We start from the raw sequence: 24,819 nt of genomic DNA on the forward strand, positions 1-24,819 counted from the left end.
CTTAACACTGATATAAACATAGCCAGAAAAGAAAATGTTAAAATGTTCACATAAATTGGAAGCCTGGGCTTGGGTTCAGTTGTTCATACACTAGAATACATGTCTGTGTTCTGTTGGGATTACATGCTCAGTTCTAATCTATTCAGTTTCACTCACATGAGCTCTTACTATGTGCTGGATACTGTGTGAGGTATTTTATATGTACAACATTTCTTCCCAGTAACTCTGCAAGTTAGGTATTATTGGCCCCTACTTTAAAGATGAGAAAACTGGAGCTGAGATAGGTTAGGAGACTTGTTCTGGTAAATGGTAGAGCTGAGGTATGTACCCAGGTCTGTGTGCCCCAAAGTTATGGTCTTACTACTGTGATATCTGAACAATACCTGATCCCCATCCTCCAGGAACTTAGAGTCTAATAGGATATGGGATCATTGTAGAAATAACTAAAACATAAGAAAGAATACAAAAGAAACCATCCATAGATATAAACAGTGTTATGAGAATTCAAATCCAGAGAGACATATCTAGATATGTGTGGCAGTTAGGAATGAGAGGAGATAGAGAGCAGGAAAACACTCCCATTAAGAACCTGGATGGGAAAAGGGACTTAAAGGAAGAATGAAATAGATATGATGAAGACTGGGTGGAACAAAGCTGAATCAAGAAGAAGAAATAGGAAATCTAATATGTTGGTTACATATAAGGTGTGAGTAGGAAGTAAGGAGAGATCAAGTTAGAAAGGTGACTTTGGCTGTACCATTGAAGGTTTGAGGCTCAAAGGGAGGAGTCTGTACATGATTCACCAGGCAGTGAGGCTCACTGGAAAGTTTCTGAGTGGAGGGAGACCTTAGGAAGATTGATCAGGCAGTAGTATGGAGAGGAAGAAGGCCAGTTCGTTGCAAGTCAATTCCCTTGGCTTTCAGTAAGATACATATTACTATCCTCATTTTAAGGATGAAGAAACTGAGGCTCATAGGGGCTAAGTAGCTTGCCCAAAGTCACAGTAAACAGAAGAGCCGGGACTTGAGTCAAGTCCCCCCAACTCCAGAGCCTCACTCTGTCCGCTAGGCCTAACTACTGCAAGTGAGGTCCGTGGACCGCAGCTTCAGCCCCCAGGCCACCTGAGAGCTCATTAGAAATGCAGACCTACTGAATCAAAATATGCATTTTCACATGATATATGCACATCAAACTACTAGGCCACATTTCTTTTCCTTACAATGACCTATATAATTCCTGGAAAAATCATTTAGTTGGCTGCAAATCCAATTGTTAGGTAGTTTCCTCACATAAGAGTTAAGAACTACATAAGAAAAGGGGGCCTTCTGGATTTTGTTCTCTCTGGCAAACAAATCAGGAATTTAAAAATTGAAATTGTAACTAGCTGTGTGGCCTTGGGCAAGTCACTTAACTTCTCTGAATTTTAGTTTCATCATCTGCATAATATTTAGCCTGAAAAAATCAAATAAGTTGATGTTTGTGAAAAGAGCTCATACACTGGAAAATCATTATAAACATATGAAGTGCTGTTATTAGGAGATATAGCTATGAGGTACCTTATTTCAAAAAAGCAGAAAGAAAGAAAAAAGGAGGGAGGGAGGGAGGGGGAAGAAAGAGAAAGGGGAGGAGACAGAGAGGAAAGAGAAAGGAAGGAAGGAAGGAAGGGTGAAAAGAAAGAAAGGCAGGGACAATATTAAAAAAAAAAAAAGAAGGAAAACCAGTCACTGCAGCAGGGGTTTGAAGAACTGATGGGTAAAAGGTAAAGGAGTCTGGGAAATCTAATTTCTGTTCCACACAGGTGTTGATGAATATACCGAGACATCACTGCACATGGAATTGGGAAGTGGTAACAAGGGCCTGTGTGGTCTTGGCCCAAAGTCACAAACTGGAGGCTGGTAAAGTCATACATAAATTAGTCATGTAGTAATTAAAGGAACGAGAAACAGTTCATTTGAGGAAAAAGTAGTATAGATTTTTAATCTTGAGCAGAGAAATCTACATTCTGAATTAATAATGCAACATTTGTTACCCATTTACTGTAGTTACCACATAAAATTAAGACACATTAACTGATTTCAAGCAAGAGACTCTTTAGTTAGCCCAGACAGTGAGGGAGGTTTGACAGTGAACACATTAAAAGGAGATTATGGACTCCTTATTCCTAATGCTTTTGACATATATTTCTTGAGGGCCTACTATTTCCCAGGCATTGTGCTAAGTGCTGGGGCTACAAAGTGCGTAATATGTAGTTACTTTCTCAATTAAGTAATAATTCAAAGAGAAAAAGATACAAGTTATTATAATGCAGGGTAAAAAGTGAAAAGGTCCATAAAATGGTTATAAATAAGAGGGTATGAAAATTTGGAGGCCAAGGAAGTATTAACTTCCGATGTAGAAAGTATTAAGAAAGGCTTCCTGAATAAGCCACACTACATATTTTTAAGTTTTATTCTTTGGTCTTCCAAGAATCAAGGACATGAACTAATCATCTGCTGAGATTCTTTCTTATTTTCTAATGCTGTGATTGTTATTATCATGCTATAAAACAGTCGATTAAATTTTAATATATTTGGAACTGAGGAAAAACTAAGGCAGCAGAAACCCTGACATTATTTTGGCATCACTTGACTGTGGAAACCCATATCTATACAATATTTAAAAAGTTAAAAAAAAAAGAAAAAACATAACTAAAATTAGTTTTAATTCAGCCAAACAACCAGTCAGTTTATTGAGACATTAGTGTCAATTCATTCTGTTGATTTGTTGGTCCCATGCTGACACAAACCTATAAAGAGAATACAGATGTATAAAAAACTAATCAGTCACCAACCCCCTTTCCTCCCAACCCCAGTTAAATTAAAATATTTCTGAGGCAGGGAAGGGGAAGTAATGGTTATAGTATGTACTGTGCAGGTAGTTTGTACGGATGAAGCAGTTACAATTTTTTATATTGGTCACCAGGAAAAATATGGGAAAACCTGCCTTTCTACATGTTGTAAAGTTTTGGCATATTCAATAAAAATCAAGTGGAATATATTTAAAGGGTTCTAGTATATAAAATCTGCTAATCAAGTATCCCAATTCAGGAATTAAAAGCTTAGAAAGAAGAAAATACTGAAAACCAGAGAATAATTTTTTTTTCTGTTTTTGTAATTGCTCTAAGGCTAAGTAATGCTCTTTGAGATAATTTTAGAAGAATTTAGTAATATTAGACATATTAAAGATATCTGGATGGGGGAAAACCCTTTAGAATTTATCAACAGAATGGAATAGAATGTTAGTCAACAATTTTTTTAATGTAGTTTCACATATCTGATAGATGAGCTGAATTTTTTTTGGAGGAGTGTTAATAAATGCATAAGCTCTGGGCTTGCTGAACTTCTGAAGGACATGTGCCTGTAATTGGCCTTTCTCATTTCTGTCTTGTTAACAAGTATATAAATAAGAGAAGCCTTCAGTAATTGGCTCAGAGTTACTAATGAATTAATTAACTTCAGTCTATTTTACCTAACCTTTAATAATAAGAGTCTTTTTATTTTTTTGGTTCAGCAATAGGTCTGACAGACTGAAAAAACAGACATGCAGCAAAGCTCTTGAAAATTAATGAGAAACGAGGAAAGAATCAATGTACATTCTGCTTGCAGAGAACTGACACAAAAAAGACACAATAAACCATGAACAAACACAGTCAGTTTAAAAAATAGGTTAGAAAAAGTGGGCAAATTCAATTATAGAAGTAATTAGAAGATATAGGGCAAGGCTGCCTTTTGGGACTGTGCCAGAAAACATGAATTAATATGAGTGAATAGAAAGAACCCATGTAGTAATTAAGAAGCAATCACCTATGGCAATGAGTACCTGAAAACAGTCTGCAAACTATTAATTCAGTGATCAAAAATATTTTTAGATGATTAATATGGCAAATTTATTTAAAAGACTAATTTCTGGAAAGATATCAAGACAATAGCACACTATTTGTTCCTCTGGCATTTATATAGCTAATTAAATTTCATAATTTGCAACAACAGTCATTATTATCTGAAAACAGTAAAAGCAATATTTTGCCTCCTTTTCATAAAACAGTGGTTCTAAAATCAATAAGTTAAATCCAGCTTCTGCTGTCCTCCTATAAGTGCCTAAGCTTTGATTGTTACATTCTTTCAATGTGCATTTTTCTTATAAGTCTCTGTTTCAGTAACATTAAGCATTTGAATTAATGTACATATCCTCAAAGGTTTTATATGTTCCCATACCTGGGCAGGGATTCCACACACTGTTTAATTTCAACAGTATCAAATAAAAGCAGTTTAATGAACTATTTGTGCATCAAAGACTTTCTTACTTGGTCAACAGAGGTCTGTTACTTCAGTACACACCATTCCTCCCCCTAGAATACAAAGGCATAGACACATTATAGTGAAGAGTGCTTTACAACACACAGAAGCCTAATGGCTTCTGAAATAGGTGATTATCAGAGCCCTGTAGAGCAAGATGAGGGTCTGGCTGGTAATAAATAACCTCGCAATATGAATTATCCTATTTCCACAGCTTTAAAAAAAAACAACGTACATTTCATTTGTTGACCAGAAAATTCTGGAAAATGCTGTCTTTTTGGAAATAACAGGGAGCTACTAAAACAAATCAGTGTGTCCGTGGGGAGTTATTGAGCACCTACTAAGGGCCTAAGGCACAAAAGTCAATCCTGAAATGCTAACCTTGGAACAAATAATTGTGTGTGTATGTGTGATTTCCTTTTGGAAGCCAATAAACAAAACCTTTGTACGCCATGCTTTAGAGATGCTAGATTTTTAATTACTAAATTTGCTCATGGATTAGTGCTGTTTGTGAGGTTAAGGTATAAATTCATTACCTACAAAACAAGATCAAGCTTGAAACTCATCGAGACTCACTATTACAGAGGGCATGGAGGGAAAGAGTGTACGTATTTGAGAAGAATAAACATGAGAGATTTTAACAAGATACCAAATTAAGCAGATATTAGATCTGTCCAGTTCTTTCATTATCTGTATTTCTCTCATTTTCTTAAAACAAGCCAGGTGCTTTTGAAAAGAACATACAAGAGAAGATAGCCTCTAGCAGAGGTCTCTCATTCTCTGAGTTTGCTTCATGTTGTTAATTATCAAACTTAGGTATGACAACAGCAAACAAACAACTCCTCTGCCAGCTAGATGACGCTGATGACAGAGAGCTCCCCAAGAGGCAGGCAGTTGGGAACTAGTGAAGTGAGTACAGCTTAGAGGCGTGGGGCTGAGAGGGGCTGTCAGCTGAACAGGACCCACTCGCCATGGAGTGTTAATGTGTCAATGAAGGGGAAAAGCATGAATGAACCACATAGAAACTGAAAATAACTCAGCTGGTTGGAAATGGAATTTGGGCTCTTTGCCAAAGTAAGGTGTTGGAGGGCACACACCCTAACACCTAGGGAAAAAAAGGCTGCCCTTGAATTTGAAAAGACAAAATATTTTGAAGAAAGAAGACAAATGGCTTTTTTCATCAGAAATAAACTTCCTTTTTTTCTTTTATTCTTCCCTTCCATGCAACAAACATTTTCTGAGTTCCTACTTTTTGCCAGGTTCTGGATTAGGAATGAAGAAGGAAGAGAGGGAGAATGGAATAAATATAAAAGTAAATGAGGAGACTGGTTCAAGACGGCAGAGTAGAAGGATGTGTGCTCACTCCCTCTTGTGAGAGCACCGGAATCACAACTAACTGCTGAACAATCATCGACAGGAAGACACTGGAACTCACCAGAAAAGATACCCCACATCCAAAGAAAAAGGAGAAGCCACAATGAGGTGGTAGGAGGGGCGCAATACAATAAAATCAAATCCCATAACCGCTGGGTGGGTGACTCACAAACTGGAGAACACTTATACCACAGAAGTCCACCCACTGGAGTGAAGGTTCTGAACTCCATGTCAGGCTTCCCAACCTGGGGGTCTGGCAATGGAAGGAGGAATTCCTAGAGAATCAGACTTTGAAGATTAGCAGGATTTGATTTTAGGACTTCGGCAGGACTGGGGGAAACAGAGACTCCACTCTTGGAGGGCACACACAAAGTAGTGTGCACATCGGGACGCAGGGGAAGGAGCAGTGACCCCATAGCAGACTGAACCAGACCTACCTGCTAGTGTTGGAGGGTCTCCTGCAGAGGTGGGGGGTGGCTGTGGCTCACTGTGGGGACAAGGACACTAGTAACAGCAGTTCTGGGAAGTACTCCTTGGTGTGAGCCCTCCCAGAGTCCACCATTAGCCCCACCAAAGTGCCTGGGTAGGCTCCAGTGTTGGGTTGCCTCAGGCCAAACAACCAACAGGGAGGGAACCCAGCCCCACCCATCAGCAGACAAGTGGATTAAGGTTTTACTGAGCTCTGCCTACCAGAGCTCTACCCACTACCAGTCCCTCCCATCAGGAAGCTTGCACAAGCCTCTTAGATAGCCTCATCCACCAGAGGGCAGACAGCAGAAGCAAGAAGAACTACAGTTCTGCAGCCTGTGGAATGAAAACCACATTCACAGAAAGACAGACAAAAAGAAAAGGCAGAGGACTATGTACCAGATGAAGGAACAAGATAAAACCCGAGAAAAACAATTAAATGAAGTGGAGATAGGCAACCTTCGAGAAAAAGAATTCAGAATAATGATAATGAAGATGATCCAGGACCTTGGAAAAAGAATGGAGGCAAAGATCGAGAAGATGCAAGAAATGTTTAACAAAGACCTAGAAGAATTAAAGAACAAACAAACAGAGATGAACAATACAATAACTGAAATGAAAAATACTCTAGAAGGAATCAATAGCAGGATAACTGAGGCAGAAGAACGTATAAGTGACCTGGAAGACAGAATGGTGGAATTCACTGCCGTGGAACAGAATAAAGAAAAAAGAATGAAAAGAAATGAAGACAGCCTAAGAGACCTCTGGGACAACATTAAATGCAACAACATTCGCATTATAGGGGTCCCAGAAGGAGAAGAGAGAGAGAAAGGACCTGAGAAAATATTTGAAGAAATTTCTATCAAACATTTAGAGAAGAGCTAACATCCATCCTTCTCAAACTCTTCCAAAAAATTGCGGAGGAAGGAACACTCCCAAACTCATTCTATGAGGCCACCATCACCCTGATACCAAAACCAGACAAAGATACTACAAAAAAAGAAAATTACAGACTGATATCACTGATGAATATAGATGCAAAAATCCTCAACAAAATATTAGCAAACAGAATCCAACAACACGTTAAAAGGGTCATACACCATGATCAAGTGGGATTTATCCCAGGGATGCAAAGATTCTTCAATATACACAAATCAATCAGTGTGATACACCGTTTTAACAAATTGAAGAATAAAAACCATATGATCATCTCAATAGATGCAGAAAAAGCTTTTGACAAAATTCAACACTGATTTATGATAAAAACTTTCCAGAAAGTGGGCATAGAGGGAACCTACCTCAACATAATAAAAGCCATATACGACAAACCCACAGCAAACATCATTCTCAATGGTGAAAAACTGAAAGCATTTCCTCTAAGATCAGGAATAAGACAAGGATGTTCACTCTCACCACTATTATTCAACATAGTTTTGGAAGTCCTAGCCACGTCAGTCAGAGAAGAAAAAGAAATAAAAGGAATACAAAGTGGAAAAGAAGTAAAGCTTTCACTCTTTGCAGATGACATGATACTATACATAGAGAGAATCCTAAAGATGCCACCAGAAAACTGCTAGAGCTAATCAATGAATTTGGTAAAGTGGCAGGATACAAAATTAATGTACAGAAATCTCTTGCATTCCTATACATTAACAACAAAAGATCAGAAAGAGAAATTAAGGAAACAGTCCCATTCACAATTGCAACAGAAAGAATAAAATACCTAGGAATAACCTACCCAAGGAGGTAAAAGACCTGCACTCAGAAAACTATAAGACACTGATGAAAGAAATTAAAGATGACACAAACAGATGGAGAGATATACCATGTTCTTGGATTGGAAGAATCAACATTGTGAAAATGTATACTACCCAAAGCAATCTACAGATTCAAGGCAATCCCTATCAAATTACCAACGGCATTTTTTACAGAACTAGAACAAAAAAATCTTAAAATTTGTATGGAGACACGAAAGACCCCAAATAGCCGAAGCAGTTTGAGGGAAGAAAACGGAGGTGGAGGAATCAGACTCCCTGACTTTGGACTATACTACAAAGGTACAGTAATCAAGACAATATGGTACTGACACAGAAACAGAAATATAGACCAATCGTACGGGATAGAAAGCCCAGAGATAAACCCACGCATCTATGGTCAACTAATCTATGACAAAGGAGGCAAGGATATACAATGGAGGAAAGGCAGTCTCTTCAATAAGTTGCGCTGGGAAAACTGGACAGCTACATGTAAAAGAATGAAATTAGAACACTCCCTAACACCATACACAAAAATAAACTCAAAATGGATTAAAGACCTAAATGTAAGACAGGACACTATTAAACTCTTAGAGGAAAACATAGGAAGAACACTCTGACATAAATCATAGCAAGATCCTTTTTGACCCACCTCCTAGAGTAATGGAAATAGAAACAAAAATAAACAAATGGGACCTAATGAAACTTAAAAGCTTTTGCACAGCAAAGGAAACTACAAACAAGACGAAGAGACAACACTCAGAATGGGAGAAAATATTCATAAATGAAGCAACTGACAAAGGATTAATCTCCAAAATATATAAACAGCTCGTGCAGCTCAATATTAAAAAAACAAACAACCGAATCAAAAAATAGACAGAAGACCTAAATAGATATCTCTCTAAAGAAGACCCACGGATGGCCAAGAAGCACACGAAAAGCTGCTCAACATCACTAATTATTAGAGAAATGCAAATCAAAACTGCAATGAGGTATCACCTCACACCAGTCAGAATGGGCATCATCAGAACTTCTACAAACAACAAATGCTGGAGACGGTGTGGAGAAAAGGGAACCCTCTTGCACTGTTGGTGGGAATGTAAATTGGTGCAGCCACTATGGAGAACAGTATGGAGGTTCCTTAAAAAACTAAAAATAGAATTACCATATGACCCAGCAATCCCACTACTGGGCATATACCCAGAGAAAACCATAATTCAAAAAGACACATGCATCCCAATGTTCATTGCAGCACTATTTACAATAGCCAGGTCATGGAAGCAACCTACATGTCCATCAACAGATGAATGGATAAAGAGGAAGTGGTACATATATACAATGGAATATTACTCAGCCATAAAAAAGAACGAAATTGGGTCATTTGTAGGGACGTGGATGGACCTAGAGACTGTCATACACAGTAAAGTAAGTCAGAAAGAGAAAAACAAATATCGTACATTAATGCATATATGTGGACTCTAGAAAAATGGTACAGATGAACTGGTCTGCAAGGCAGAAATAGAGACACAGATGTAGAGGACAAACATATGGACACCAAGAGGGGGAAGTGGCGGGGGGGTGGTGGTGGGATGAATTGGGAGATTGGGATGGACATATATACACTAATATGTATAAAATAGATAACTAATTAAGAACCTGTTGTATAAAAAATAAATAAGATAAAATTAAAAAAAAAACAGGAAATGAGACCCAACTCCTCTTTGAAAGCTCCTATCCTAGAGAAAGGACAGATATAGGGAGCTATAATAAAAGATAGTGAAATAAGTGCAAAAGAGGGGAAGAGGTAAGTTGTAGTGATAGTGGTGATGAAGGGGGCAATTAGCCGGGGGGCTATAGCAGATCAAAAAAGGTTTTCATTAGAAGAGGTGGCAATTATGCAGATCTTGAAGAATAACAGGCAGAGAAGGAAGGAGAATTTTAGCTGGAGGGAACTTTCTTTTATCCCTCTATCATCTCTAACTTCCTCTTTTTCAAATCAAGGTTATTTCAGGAAGAGCAAGTAGACAAGACAAGCATGAGGCTTATATATGAGGGTGGTGATTGTGTGTGCTGGGGTGGGGGAGGATGGGTGTGAGAAGAAAGATTGGGTTGTATGGGGATTTCTTTAGAGTTTATAATACGTTCTCTTCAAATATCAAATTTTATCTCCTCCAGGTTAGTATGTTTTTAAAAATTTTTTAATTTTGGCTGCACGGTGCAATGTGCGTACCCTAATTCTCCGACCAGGCATCGAACCTGTGCCCCCTGCCTTGGGAGTGCAGAGTCTTAACCACTGGACCTCCAGGGAAGTCCCAGTATTTTTTTTAAACACACTCTTTCACTATTTGAATGATGTTTTGATTCTGTTTTATTGGAAAATGGGGCTTTACAATAGCTTTTATTTTTTATGTTTGTTGGCTTAGTCATTTTTGCCAATGATAAATCCCTTATTCTAATTTATGGCTTGACGATTCCTGTGGATTATGCTATATTTATACCTGCATCCAATTATTCCTTTATTAATGTATCCTTTCCTTTTCTCATTAAATAAATATTTAAGTACTTACTACTTGATAAATATCTTGCTAGGCATAGTTTATTCTTTCCTTGCTTCTAGCTTAGAATATGAAACATGGAAGTTATTTAAAATGCACTGTCTAAAAGATCAGACTTATGCATATGACTGAACCTTATTCAGCACTGAACATCAAAACTAATCGTGTTCTTGACTGATATATTGGTCAGTAGGACCATGTATACGGGTCTATTTAGTTCTTAAGATGTTTTCAAAGGAAGACGATAGAGCAAAAGCCTAGTTAAGGCAATTCAGCAGGCTTACCTATAAATGGAGAAGAATTTCAGGCTGGCGTGGGTCAAAAGTTTCCTATGTACAAAAGCAGACTTGCTTACTAGACATGTAAAATCTAAGTGTCCATGTCTCTTTAGAGGCTAAGAAAAAAAAAGTATCATGCATGAACATTAATTCATTCAGTGGATTTTTAAAGTAGTACTCTGCTAGGAACTAGGGATACAAAAATGATTAAAACATGAGCCTTGCCCTTAAGGAACTTCCTCCCACAAGAAGCAGATGAGTCAGATAAGTAAATCAATTATTATAATATAACTGTGATGAGGTATTAAAGTGCAGCATTCTATGAAAGTACAAAAAAGGGATATCTAAATTAGATTGGGACAGGGGGGTAAGAGGATAAAATGCCAGAAGTGAGTTTTTAGGAACAAGAATTTAATTAGCTGAAGAAGGGGGCCAAGGAAGGGTGATGTATAAAATAGCATGATGAGCTTGGGAATGCCTTTTTGCAAACTTACAAAGAATTGGCTCCATATTCAAAGAAGGTGGGTGGGATGGTAAAGTATCCCTTACACAGATCAGACTCTCTCTGAGGTTTTCAGGGCCTTGACTCATTTCTTTTTTCCCAACTCCTTTTCTTTTGCCCAAGGTTTTTGGACAGAGCCATATAGAAAGTGTATTCTGTGGCCATTTCAGTATTTGAAAGCTGCTGGCCTAGAGTGTACTGATGGGCTATGTCAAATGTTCATGCTAATGACCTAGGTGAGAGTACAGAAAAGCAGTAATGGATGGGATCACAGTATCCTTGTGTGTGCCTCAGCAAGTTGTTGACATCTATGGAAATTTCTTTCTCTGTGCCAGTGTTTCCTTTTGTCCGAATTCAGAGCCTTAAATAGGCTAGCTTGTTGCAAAGACCTCAAAACGTTTTCTGCATGAACAAGATCAAGAAAAGAAGTCAAGATAATTCTCAGGATTAGCTCTAGTGTATCACATGGTAAAGGTGTTTATTAGAAATGTCCACTCCTTTTATGAATTCTCTGCCTCCCTAATTCATACTCATCTTTCAGGAATCAGCTTAAATGACTTTTTTCTGAGAAGCTTTGCCTCACCTTCTGTATTAGGTCAGGTCTCTCTGTTACATGCTTTCTTAGCACTCTGCAGTTTTCCTTTGTAGCACTTACTGTGACTCCAATTAAATACTGAATTATGTAATTAATGCTTTCACACCAGACTCTTTAAGTAGAATATTAGCTTCATGAGGGCAGAAACTGGGTTTTATGCTGCTGTATCTGCAATGCCTTGCATCATTCTTGGTTCATAGTAGTTGCTCAATACGTATTTTTGGAAAATGATTCAGTTACTCGTTATCCCAATTCCATTGCATCTAAAATGCAACAAATTGAAATGCAGCAGAGCTGCTAAGTAAAACCAGATCTGTAGATCCTAGAGCTAACTGGAACTCCCAGACATCTCTCAAAACTGACACTGGCTTCTAGGAGAGTTCAAATGATGGCACTGGGTATCTCCTCTTATTGCTCCACCTGGCCTCTCCCCATGGTGTTTTGGCTCAAAACTCATCCAGCATCTTTCCATTCGTCTGTGTCAGCAACTTGTTATTGCAACTTGTTTTCCTCAGGCCAGAGCTCCCTTCATTATTGAGTGCCAAACATGCTGGTCAGTGTGCCAAGCACTTGGGATAAAAACATGGAAGGGCATGGACCTGACCTCAGGAAAGCAGTAGGCCGCTACAGAGTGGCAAGCAGAGCAGGCTTCATCAGTCTCCAGGGAACCACTGCCTGTACTCATATCATAAGACCATTGCCCTTTTAGCATTAAAGGATTTGATCACTGTTAAAATGCATGTCACCTTGGAAATCATAACTATTTTTAGCTGTTATCAAGCATTTTTACCTTCATATGATAGAAGAGCAGGCTTTGGCCCGGAGGTGTGGAGGGACAGGGAAAAGGAACAGGAGTGCCAGTAAGTTGGGAAAGGTGTAAAAATGAAATAGCTAGAGCAACAGTGCCTAGCACATAATAGACACAATTTACTCAAGGCAATGCTTGGGTAAATAAAAGATAAACTGCTTTCTTCAAACTGGTTGAGGCCAGGTTTTACCTTAGGCAGTTTCTTTAGGTAGCTAGCAATTTCTGGTTGGGAAAAAGTTTACAAAGTAGGAAACAGATGGTTCCAGCTGTTTGGGGTTGATGCCAAATCCCAATTAAGCTCACACTTTAGGACTTCACAAGGAGAACGTACAAAATGTTTTTTTTTTTTCCTTTTCTACCTACCACCATGAATTCAAGAGGATGTCCATTTACCAGGGGGAAAAGACCAGGGTGCAGGGAGATAAATTGGGAGATTGGGATTGACATAGACACACTACTATATATAAAACAGATAACTAATAAGGACCTACAGTTTAGCACAGGGAACTTTACTCAGTACTCTGTAATGACCTATATGGGAAAAGTATCTAAAGAAGAGTGGATGTATGTATACGTATAACTCATTCACTTTGCTGTACACCTGGAACTAACAACATTGTAAATCAACTATACTCCAATAAAAATTTTTAAAAATTCAGTATCCAAAAAAGAAATATTACAGGAAGGAGTCATACCCTGTTTTCAAAGTTTCCACGTAAGCTGAGTTTAGATGCATATGCTGGGTTCTCTTAGCTATTCCACACATTTTTTTTTAATCAAAGAAACTCCAATAGACTTAAATTGGTCATGAGAACTAGTGATGATGTTTCAAAAAAGGACAAATATACCATACTGGTGTCTGAATCCTAAGATTCTTTTCTATGTCGGTGAGTATAATGCTTGCTTACACATAGTAGCAAAGAACACAATTAGCATACTAATTTGATTCCCTACCTAAAGAATGAAAGATTCCTTTGACACAGACAGCTGTCCATGAATGGCTGGGGTGACCCTTGGTCAGTTTTCCATCTGTCTTAGAGTAAAAAGTCCAGACTTAGACGCATACTAGCTGTATGACCTTAGACGCGTACTAGCTGTATGACCTTGAGCAGCCTTCTTATGTTGCTTTTTCTCAGTGTCTTCCCCTGTAAAATGGAGGCACATCTAATACCTGCCTCATGGGGTGGTGGTAAGGATTAAGTTTGCACCTTGCTTGCAGTAGACAGTCCCTATTTTTTTTTTTCCACTCTGGTCTGAATCTGTCTATTCTGAGGAAGTCTGTAGTAGGTGTAGGACTCTCTACTTCTACCTGCCTCTAAAGAGAGAAGTAGAGAAAGGTTTTACTGAATCAATTTTAAGAGAATTCTGCAGTCATGTAGAAGTCACCACTTCCTTTTTGCCCTGGCTCCCAGGGATATAAGGCTCCGAGGATGGATGCACAGGAAGACAGGGAATGACTGCTGTTGGGGAATGTCTTAGGCCTATCTCCAGTGCCATTGGCAGCTCTTAGAATATCAGGTTGACGAATCTAAATAACACCAATTATAACTGCATGACCACAGTTTCTCAAATCTCCCTGTATTGAGCGCTCTCTCCTGCCTTTTCCCCTTCCTTAGACCAGTGGGTCTTAAGCTTGGTTACACACTGTAATCACCTATGTAGCTTTAAAAAATGCAGATGCCTTGGTCCCATTCTCAGATATTCTGATTTTACTTGTCTGGGGTATAGTCTCAGTATTGGCCCTGTTAAAAGCTCTCCAGAAAACCACTGCATTTTCAAACGCTGAAAATTTCAAAATTAATTTTGTTTTCAATGTAAAGTCCAAGTTAACACATGCCAATAATACAGTTAATAAAAAGAAATTGAGTCACAGTGCATAAAATTAATTTTATAGTGTTAATAACGTTTTGGTATCTTAAGCTTATTTAAAACCGAGTTTAATGTAAACACCCTCTGACCTGCCCTGCGCCATAAATTTGAGGCTGTTGAGCCAACTTCGTGTGAACGGTACCAGGGTGGAAGGAGTAGAGCAGTCGAATGTGGTCCTGTCATTTGCTGAAAGATTCTTAAGAGCCAGTGGTAGTTCGGAGTGCTCTCTTGCATCTCAGGTTAGCTCCAGGGATCTAAGGATCTCTTCTTTATTAGCTCTGCCCGTTTGGCTTCTAGTTGTGCTAAACGGATATTTTTCAACCCCAGTGTCGTGAGACTCTGGTGTGTCATGAGATATGTTACAAGAAATGTGAAATAATAAGTTCTGGGGTTTAAGAATTAATTCCAGCAAACTTAAGGTTATCCTTGTAACAGCATCGTTTTCACTCACTTGCATGCCAATACCCTGTCTTGAATGGGAGAACATGGTGGAGTTACAATTACTATGGGGGACTGTCATTTGACATGAGTGTGTCCCTGTGGAACAAAGGTTGGGGTTTTGCAAAATCCAGCTTCCCAAGTCAAAGGAGTTCCTCACTGGGCCTCATTTGCAGCAGTGCATATTAATGGGGGTGGCGGGGAGAGCTGGACAAAGGGGCCTCTCTGTGTTCTGGTGCCCAGTCTCTTTTTGGGGGACAGAGAGGACCTTGATTTTTTACATTGGAGAAGGAAGGTTGTGTACAAGTTCACACCTTAAGGTATCTCTGAACTGAAAATGGAAAAAAATCTTCAGTAATTCTGCCAGTCTTTTCTCATCACAAAAATCAGTATATAAACATGTCAAATGTAAACACAATATTTTTAGGAAAAATAAGAAGAAAAGTATTATATACTTCGGGGGTTCTCCTGATAGAGTAATTGTGATCTGACAAGGAATTTTAATGTTTTCCGCTGAAGATGAAGGAACGGGGTGCTTCATTTAACATTTTCATTTGCTAGCTGAACCTGCTAGTTGCATAAAAAGAGAAATTGCCAGTTAGGTAATTTAGATCAACACTTTGGTTTTTTTTTTTTCCTTTTCAAGGTTCCTGAGCAGAAGGGAAGATGAGGCTTGGAGAAGAAAGAAGGGCTAGGGAGAAATACGGTAAGCACTCAATAAGTGGCTGTGGGTAGTTGTCATGGTGGTGATGATAGTGTTAATAAATCTCTCCTGAGAAAGTTTTTCAAATCAGATGGAACGTACTACTTTGGTTTTTATGAGTACTGAGCTATTTTAAATATTATTTATTACCTTTGTGCTTAGAGTCGTTTTTTTTCTAGTAAGGAATTTGAATGCACGATAAAGGAAGAGGGATTTATGAAGAGCTTAGTATATCCAAATTGAAATCACCTGGATCTTGTTTTTAAATTTTCCTTGCTTACAACAAATGACTTAATTATACTTTGGTGTCTTAATTTTCATTTCAACTTCTCAACTTATTAGTGAGTAATATACGTGGAGTCCCTTGAGTTAAATGGACATCCCTTGAGTTAAACAGACAAAGTGTCAAATAAATTTAAGGTTTTATTTTGCAGTACAGTCGATTAAATTGGGCAAGTAACTTAAAATATATGTTGAAGATTAGATTCCTCATGGTCGTATGGCAAATTAAGTGAAGGGCGTTCAAAAAGTGTGATGGATTCCTATTGCTATCTTATTACTACTAAACTATTAGCCACAAAAAGTTTCAGAAAACTCATGGATATAGCCTAAGGATGAGTTGCTTACGGAGAGAAGATCAGGAATGTTTTGGGGGTACTTCCCTAATCTTTCTGATCAGACATTGCCCTGACTTCCTGCAATACATCCGACTGGGCTGCTTCCTGAGACAAGTCTGCAAGGCCTGGTCTGACATATGTCATTTGTTGCACTACTCACGTTGAATCATGATATTTTCCTTTCCTTCCAGCTCTTGCTCTTTATTTTACACCACTCTTTATTTCACATTGTTTTTTATTTTACACTGACCCTAGGCAATTGGTGGCAGTATATGAAATCTCAGTTTTTTATTCTGCAGATCATTTCTGGTGCTGTGGTTTTAGATCCATCACTGTTTACTGAGCTTTTATTGTCACTAGAGACAGCTTTGCATTTTAATAAAGTTTCCAGTCCTCTAGGACTCTCTCGCCTGAAACAACTCCAGCTCCCCAGGGCTGCTGAAGAGTTGAGCAGAGAGAGTAGAAGCTTTTGTGGACAGTGATGCTGATGGTAGATAACTCCAGCTGTCATTACAAGATCATCCAGATAAGGGGGGGACAATCAAGTAGGGCTTACAGTCCACTTGAGTCTTTCTGATTGTAAAACCAGCCATTTTTCAATTTAAATAATTTAAGGATTCCAGCTTCTCTATACTCTGAGGCTCATTTAGCCTCTTATTAGCTAACTGTTTTTCCAGTTCAAGAGGTGGAAGGGAAGAGTGCAGATTTTTTGTTATTGTTAATTCACAGCAGTGGGTAGTGGTGTGTAAATAAAAAATAAGCCAAACAAATGTGATGAGAAGAGAGACTAGAAATCCATACAAGTAATGATAATTGATTTTAAAAAGTTAATTAAAAGGAATAAAAAGGGACAAGTACTGCAGTGGCCTAGCATATTATCAACAGGCAAATGACAGAGAGGAGAATGAATTAGAAAATTGATTCCCAGCTAACTAGAACAAGAAACCAGATTAACACAGCTCTTAATTTTAACTTGAAAATCCCAAATTCTTTTCTGAGTCCTTTCCTTATAGTATTCTGACAATGATCTTATCTCACATTATTCCCATCAAAGAAAAGGCTGGGAGGAGCAGGAAGGAAAGAACAAAACGAAGTAGTAATTTCCCAGAGAGTTCAGCTCAGAACCAGTTTATAGAATCACCTGTGACACATCAATGACAGCAAATATAGCTAAGAAACCACAGTTTGCATAAGGTCTTCCTTTTTGCTCCCTTAGTTGCAAGCCTTTTTTTTTCCTTTTAAATTTTGCAACCTTTCCTTCTTCCTAAATCTCTGTGACCAAAGGCCAGTAACCTACAGTATTTATTTTCAAGTAGTATATACAGGAGCTACCCTTCAAGTCATTGACTTCCACATAAGAAAACAGGACATGAGGGAACTGTCCAATAAGAAGGCAAGGCTCTTTCTGAACCTTTCAAGAGCATCTTTTGGTAGGACTATGTCTAACATTTTTGTGTAGGTATTCTAGGGATGGGACAGTTCTAGAGAATCATGTACTGGCTATGCCCATGGATTTGTCTTTTCCTTTGCTTAGGAGACATCTTCTGCTCAGATGAAGACATGGATTCCCCAGCATAGAGGTCAGAGTCTGAGTGAGAAGCTTCGTTAGTTAATTAGAGAAAGTATTTCCTGACAGAGGTAGGACCCGTAGTTACCACCAAGAGTTGAATCTGATTGAGGGATACTCTTTGAAGTATTAGAAAGACAATGATGACATGCAGACTGTTGAACAAACAAGGTCTTCAGCTTACACTTGAAAAAGAATTGTCTTATGTAGAAGGTAACATCTCCTTATATAGCTGGGGAGTTAAAATAGGAAGAAAGAGCAGGAAACACTGTGTTGTATTTTCTTTGTTTCCTCCCACCCTCCCTCTCTCCCTCCCTTCCTTTCTGCCTTCCTTCTTTCCTTCCTCTGCTTTCTTTTCTTCCCTTCCTTTTCTTCCCATCTCCCTCTTTCTAAACAATGGAAGCCCATCTTTGGATTATTAGAGAATTACCATAGATCTAATTGATGCATAAGTAGACCTCAGGAAAATATGGCATATTTCTATTCAAAGAACAGATTGTAAACTTCTAGATTGATGTTCTGCTTTTTTTTTTTCCTTTCCCTCTTCTCTCATTTTAGAATTAGGGAACACAAAACAAACGTAGCCAGATAAGCTGTGAGTGCCAGGGATAGCTACAATTGCTTGTGCTTCCTGTATTTCTGTTTTCTTTTTTTCAGACACTAGACCACTTGCTGTGATTTCTTTCCTGGATTGTAAGCTCTGTAAGATCAGGGGCTCTGATTGATTTACTCATTACTGTACTCCTAGCATTTAGCACTGTGCCTAAAATATTTGTTGAGTGATTGAATTAATGGGATGTCCATTAATATCCTGTCAACAAAATGAGGATAAAGGATTGGTAAATACAAAACCAGTTAACAAAAATAGTATAAACATTACCTTACAGGTCTTTTTCTTTAATCTGCAGAAGTTCTATTAGAGAATTTCCCAAAATGTATTCAACAAAACATTGGCTCTGAAGGATAAAAATAGGTTTTTAAAAAATGCAGAATAGGTGAGGAAAGTCTGTGGAAAAATGTTTAGAATACTCTATATTATACAGAATTCAAAGAGATCTTTACAGTGTGATTTCTCAGAGTTTTTCAGGTACAGATTTTCACTGTAAATTTCCTAGAGAGGGACGTAACATGCTACATTTCCAAAGATTATTTGACCATGTTACTCTTTTACTTGGCACATCTTATAGTAGTACTATTGCATAAGACACACTTTGAGAAAAGTAGCATCTTAATTCAGCTTTACTTTCTTTAATTCTCTTTCTTTTGAATTTAAGTTCTAATTAATTTCTTCCACTGTGCAAAACGCCTCCAAGCAAAAATGTGAATATAGTTAACAGAAGTGAACTTTACAATTAAAAATAGTTAAGATGGTGAATTTTATGTTCTGTTTTTTTTTTACCACAATTAAAAGTTTAAAAATACTCCTAAAATATTACTTTACTGAATAATAGATGAATCAATATTTTACCTAAGGGCTACAACAATGCACCAAAAATTTAATGGTATTGCCAAACAAAGGGCTCGATTTTCGGCTACAACATGTTATTGTATCCTCAGTAAGTATCTTGGTTTTGAACATTGAGCTATGGATCTCTTAGTGTGTGTTTTTAGTAATACTGCTTAGGATGACTATAGAAAAAGACCTATGAATGTGTAGGGAAAGTTTATTGTAGTTTAGTAGAGTGGGTTTAAGACTAAGGTACAAGAGACTGGGTTACAAAATTGACATTGTCACTGACTCAGAGTGCCACATTAAGTAAACCCTGCTTTCCTTATCTATAAGATAGCCTCCATCAGTAATTTTTTACCTTTTCCTTCCAGCATGGTTATCCCATCCTACATGGAACTCTAATAGACACAGCAGATAAAGGCAAGAGCTAAGAGGCCACTTGGCCTCCCTTCCCCCATGGCCCTAAGTATCCCCAAAGAGCCTAAGAGCTCAAGGAAACACAGTTTGAAAATCACAAGGCTAGATAATCTTTAGAGTTTTTCCCAAGTCTTACTCCTGCCACTAGAAGTAAGACTGAGGTAGAAAAGAATGTTTGTGTCCATATTAAAGCCTGTGAACCCCTGTAATTTTATACACACTCACACAGCATTCAGCTATTACAGAATATAGAATACTGCCATACCACATGTGGCAAGCACCTTTTGAATTTCAACATATATTTTAGGTTAAAAAATAAAATAGAAAAATATTACCAGAATGTACTCTTTCCTCAGTCACTTTATGGATACATTTCAAGATATAGACTTGATGGTGAATTAAAATTGAATGCAAATATTGTCACTGAGAAGTTGCCCATTTATACAGTTTCTAAGACTCGTTTAGTTCTTAATGAGCAAGGTTTTGCTAAAAACAAAAAGTGTTAAGTACATAAATATGTGTATTCTTTTCAAAGCATGCACTATATTATGGTTAAAAAACAATACAGAAATGAATGCAAAACTATTTCAACAGAAATACTGCTTCTTGAACAGCCTTTAAAATTATGACATGTTTACTGGGAAAATATATTACTCATGACAGGGGTTACAAAAGCAATATTAACCTTCTCGAAATTTAATAGCAAAGTCAGACAGGTAAAAATCAGGACCAGACGTAGTAACATATAACTACTTTTGTTAAGATTGTATATAGGATAAAACAGATATTTAAAGCTCCATTAAGACGTGGGTAAATAAATGGTCCTTTAGAAGATTCATAACACATATGCAATGAAAACCATGATGCAGATTGTGCTAAGGATAGCATTCTTGGAAATGAAAAACCTTGTTCTTTCTTTTGCTTCTGTTATTTTGGGCACTGTTGCTTTTGCAGTTTTGTACAGGGTGTCAGACATTAAATTTACCCTTAAATATACATATATCTATTTTTTGAAGGCAGGAATTTGTTACTTTGACAAGCTACCAAACACTTTCGTTGTATTTAATGTGTGACTAATGAGTTTTTGTCATCTATAATCAAAGAGGATGTTTGCTTCTGCAAAAAATATATAATTTACCCAAAACTAGCATTGATATTAAGCCAGGAACTCCATAGTAGTGGTTAAAAAAATGTGTGATGAAATATAGATGATAAAATTGCACTTACCATCAAATGCAAGTTTGCTTTACAAAATAATTTTTTTCTGAAATTTATTTTGTCACTGTAGTTTTATCATATAATATGTTACTTGCCTAATAATGTAATGTTGATGTTTAAAAGAGATTCATGTTTTTAATTATTTCATTGTTTTATAACCCTAAAATATTTCATTAAAATCTCTGAGTTTTTACTTATTTTAGAGAGTGCTCTAGCTTGAGACATATTAAAAAAATAAAGGTCAAAAGTCATAAAGGATAATAGCTGATGGTTTTGATAATGCTAATTATATATTACTGAGAATAAAGGTAGAAAAGGAAATATGAACACTAAAGAAAGATAAACATCCCAATGCTGGATTAAAAAAAAATAATGAAAAAACTCTTAAAATGTCTTTGTACTTCACTGTCATAATTCAAAGACATAATGAAGCCTGAATTAAAAATGTCAGTTTCTGTGAGTGTTGATAACTTGGTTCTTTGTTGGGCAAGTCAAAATGTGTCTGTTTGATAGGCAAAAATGACAGACTAAAAATGGGAGAATTTGGATCTAAAAAAAGAAACACACACACACACACACACACACACACACGACTTTATAAAAGGTCCATAATGTACTTGAAGGAGAAGACCTATAGGGTAGGAGGCAATATCTTTAGGAAGTCACCGAGCAGCACTAAAAAGCAATGTCTATGGCCAATCAAAACGATTTCTGTGACTGCTGGGGCTCTTGCATCCCCGTCTTTACACTAGACTGGAAACCCTTTGTACTAATTACCAGACTGTACCAGATTTTCTGGTTCAGTTCAATCCTATAATTGACTGACAGTGATGGGCAAGGAAGGGGAAAAATTCAGGCTCACCACTGCAAGCAGAGGGTCAGAAATGGTTTCACAGAGAGCTGGTCACAGGCTGGCACTAAAAGCAGGGTTAAGCAAGCATCATCAGCACTTTCTTCTAATTCTCAGGTTAAAAAGGAAATGAGGAAGAAAAAACAACAGTCCAGGCTGTTCTCATCTTACAGACCAATTCTTAGTGTGCAACCATTTTACATAAAATGAATGGAGAATAGCTTCAAGGGTAAATGGTAATTTTAGATGTCACTGATTTTTATTTTGCTTTTGGGAAGTGGATACAGGTTTGTCTCCAGAACTCAAATAGGGTCGTTTTGCTAAAGTTAAACAGTCTTTCATTTATTTACAGAAACCAGGAAAAACAATGCTGCTATTTAATTCCTAAGGCTAAAAAAATCATTAAAGTGCAAGGCTTATTTAGAAAGCCTGTGATAGGTTATGTAATCAAACTTAAGCATTTGAAAGCATCATAATTCTCACATCCTTTGTTTATAACTCACCGATTTGGATTTACTGTGTATCTTTAGTAATAAAATGGTTGCCCATGAATCTATACCTTTTAAAATAAAAGTTTGAATAATAATTTACATGAACTTATAGTTAATGCATTAAAAAAATAGAACACATTGAGCACTGGATTAAAGACTTAGTCGGCTAACCATCATTTGTTATTTGCTTAGAACTGTTCTCCACCCACTTTATTTCTAACCAAAAGAGCAACTCTAGCCTTAGCTACACTAAACATTAAAAGCGCAGGTGCCCGAATCAGGGTCAAAATGAGACTCAGGCCATTCGGTAGGCAGGTAAGAACTATGTACTATCATGTTGAGGTCAATTGACTTGAAATTTAATCACAGGTTAAGCCCCTTTTCTTTCCAGGCTAAAGAGTAAGCAACACCTGTGTGAGCAGCAGCTCACATTGCAGTTGACATAGCAGCCAGTTCAATTTTTAGTTACAAGTCAATTACTTACTGGAATAGAAAGAGAACGTTTCATTCATTCCATGGATGGTCACTTTTCCGGAGAAACCTGTCAGGCTTTCTTTCTCCAAAAGAAGAAAAGAGAAGAAAAAGTGAAAGTTAAAAATAAGTGATATGCTGCAAAAGTTCTAGAGCTAGGCCAGCACACTACAGCAGAGAAGTTGTACAAATAGCTTACCTTCCAAATACTGAACAGAGCTGTCTTGTAAATGAGGCCTATCCCAGCTGATAAGTCCTGGGACTTTCCTCATCAGAGAATCAAAACAGGTGAAATGATAATTGGTGATCTACACCTGAGAAGAGGGCCAGCTGACTATATGAAAGGAGAGAGCAAATGAGTAAACTGTCTTTCCCCAGCTACAGTCAGCCCTTGTGCAAGGGGAGTTTCAAATGCACTGGCTATAGACTTTTGTCCAAAGCTGTGGTTCTTTTTTTTTCTCTTTTTTTCTTCTTTCTTTCTTTTCTTTTCTTTCTTTCTTTTTTTTTTTTTTTTTTTTTCCTTAGTGAAGCTAGATTAGTTCATACAAAACTCAACAATACAGCACTGAAACCCATTGTTGATATTCAACATTTTTCACATAGCGGAACAGAACAGACAATACGGTATCTAGGAAACCATGGGCTGGATTACAAACTGATGATATCTCATCCTTCTGGGGGCCTGTAATCCTTTTTATTACCTACCACAGTAAAAAAAAAAATCACTGTGTGTGGGGGGAAACTCTTTCAGAATAAATCAGTAACATTGCTATTCTTAGGTAAATAGGATAAATTAAAATGAAATCTTGCTTGTAACACTAAATCCCAAAGTACCATTTGCCTTTTATGCAAGTTAATGATTTTTAAACTTATCTTAACCTTTATGTGAGCTTCCATAGGTTTAAAAAATTAAAATATTTGTAGATATTTGCTTAATAACAGTGTTCAAAATTAACTTGGACTTTCAATTTCTTATGATAAATACCTGGAAAGTTATTTATTTCAAAGTGCCCAATATTGAGACTAAGGACTGAGTACAAAGTAATTTTCATTAATTTGTTCTAAAATACATGTGTTGGGTTATTAGTATACTAATTTATTTTTTCCATTAAGAACACACTGAACTTCAAGATTGGGGGGCATACTTACCTGATATCTAGTAAATTTTTTAAAACTTTTTTTAACCCCATGCCTTTTAATTTTTCATTTTTTAAAATGCATTTCCTGATTATGTTTAACTGCAAAGCCATTCTTTGCAAGGAATTTATGCCTATTAACCTTTTTGAAAATCTGGTCCAATCCCTTTTTAAGATGCAATCCAGTTCCCATACTTTTCTTGAGCCTCCAAATGGTCTAGGTAGCCACAGAAGTGATTGTTCCTACCAGTTTTCTTTTCATCACTTCTGCAATTGACCAATTGACAACTGATTGATGGTTATCTTTTCACTTCAACAATGAAAGAAATTACCATCACTATAGCTATGTACAGTAAATGCCTCCAGAGTAAATTACATGATTCTAAAATTCTCCTTAGCTCACTTAGTAAAACATCAACACAAAAAAGTTTCTTTTTGCGCCTCCCTTCCTGTACGTAGATTTGGCCTTTTCTGTCAGCTGCAAAAAAAGAACTTGACAGCTTCTTTAAAAAGAGGAGTATAAAGGAACTTGAATAAAGGATGGCACTGGGCCTGTCTCAAGCAAGTGGCCATTCTTTGCACTTGGAAAAAAATTAGGCGTGTGAGCACAGATAAGCCCTATAAGAATACTCTAAAGACTATTCCCAGTGACCTTGAGATTCTCTTTCCTTCTGTAACCATTCCTGAACATCAGGCTGACAACATAGATTCTGAACACGAATCTCCAACTTATTTTGAGTAGGTGTTATTTCTCACTGAAAAGAAAACATCCTTAAAATTTTAAACTCCCTTACTACACTGCAAAGACGACCTTGCTCTTTCTAAAAGTGCTCAAACAAGTGCTATTATGCAAGTGTCACATTCATCCATTATGATATGTTGATGGACAAGGGCTTTAAATTCCACCACCAAATCTAAACTTAC

The 24,819-nt window shown here is 37.3% G+C and overlaps 2 long non-coding RNA genes across 3 annotated transcripts in view; one reads left to right on the forward strand and one right to left on the reverse strand.

Moving 5' to 3' along the window:
* The window catches only part of LOC132424180 (uncharacterized), a 119,142-nt gene extending 96,310 nt beyond the window's left edge, over window positions 1–22,832 (reverse strand). For both annotated transcript variants that reach the window (XR_009519175.1, XR_009519174.1), the window contains exon 1: window positions 22,773–22,832. This is a non-coding gene — a long non-coding RNA (uncharacterized lncRNA). The remainder of the gene's footprint in view (window positions 1–22,772) is intronic.
* The window catches only part of LOC132424181 (uncharacterized), a 217,415-nt gene that overhangs the window by 50,491 nt on the left and 142,105 nt on the right, over window positions 1–24,819 (forward strand). The window contains exon 3 of the long non-coding RNA XR_009519176.1: window positions 15,622–15,681. This is a non-coding gene — a long non-coding RNA (uncharacterized lncRNA). The remainder of the gene's footprint in view (window positions 1–15,621; window positions 15,682–24,819) is intronic.

Source organism: Delphinus delphis, chromosome 4, assembly GCF_949987515.2.
Source record: "Delphinus delphis chromosome 4, mDelDel1.2, whole genome shotgun sequence".
In the NCBI taxonomy this organism is placed as follows: Eukaryota; Metazoa; Chordata; class Mammalia; order Artiodactyla; family Delphinidae; genus Delphinus; species Delphinus delphis.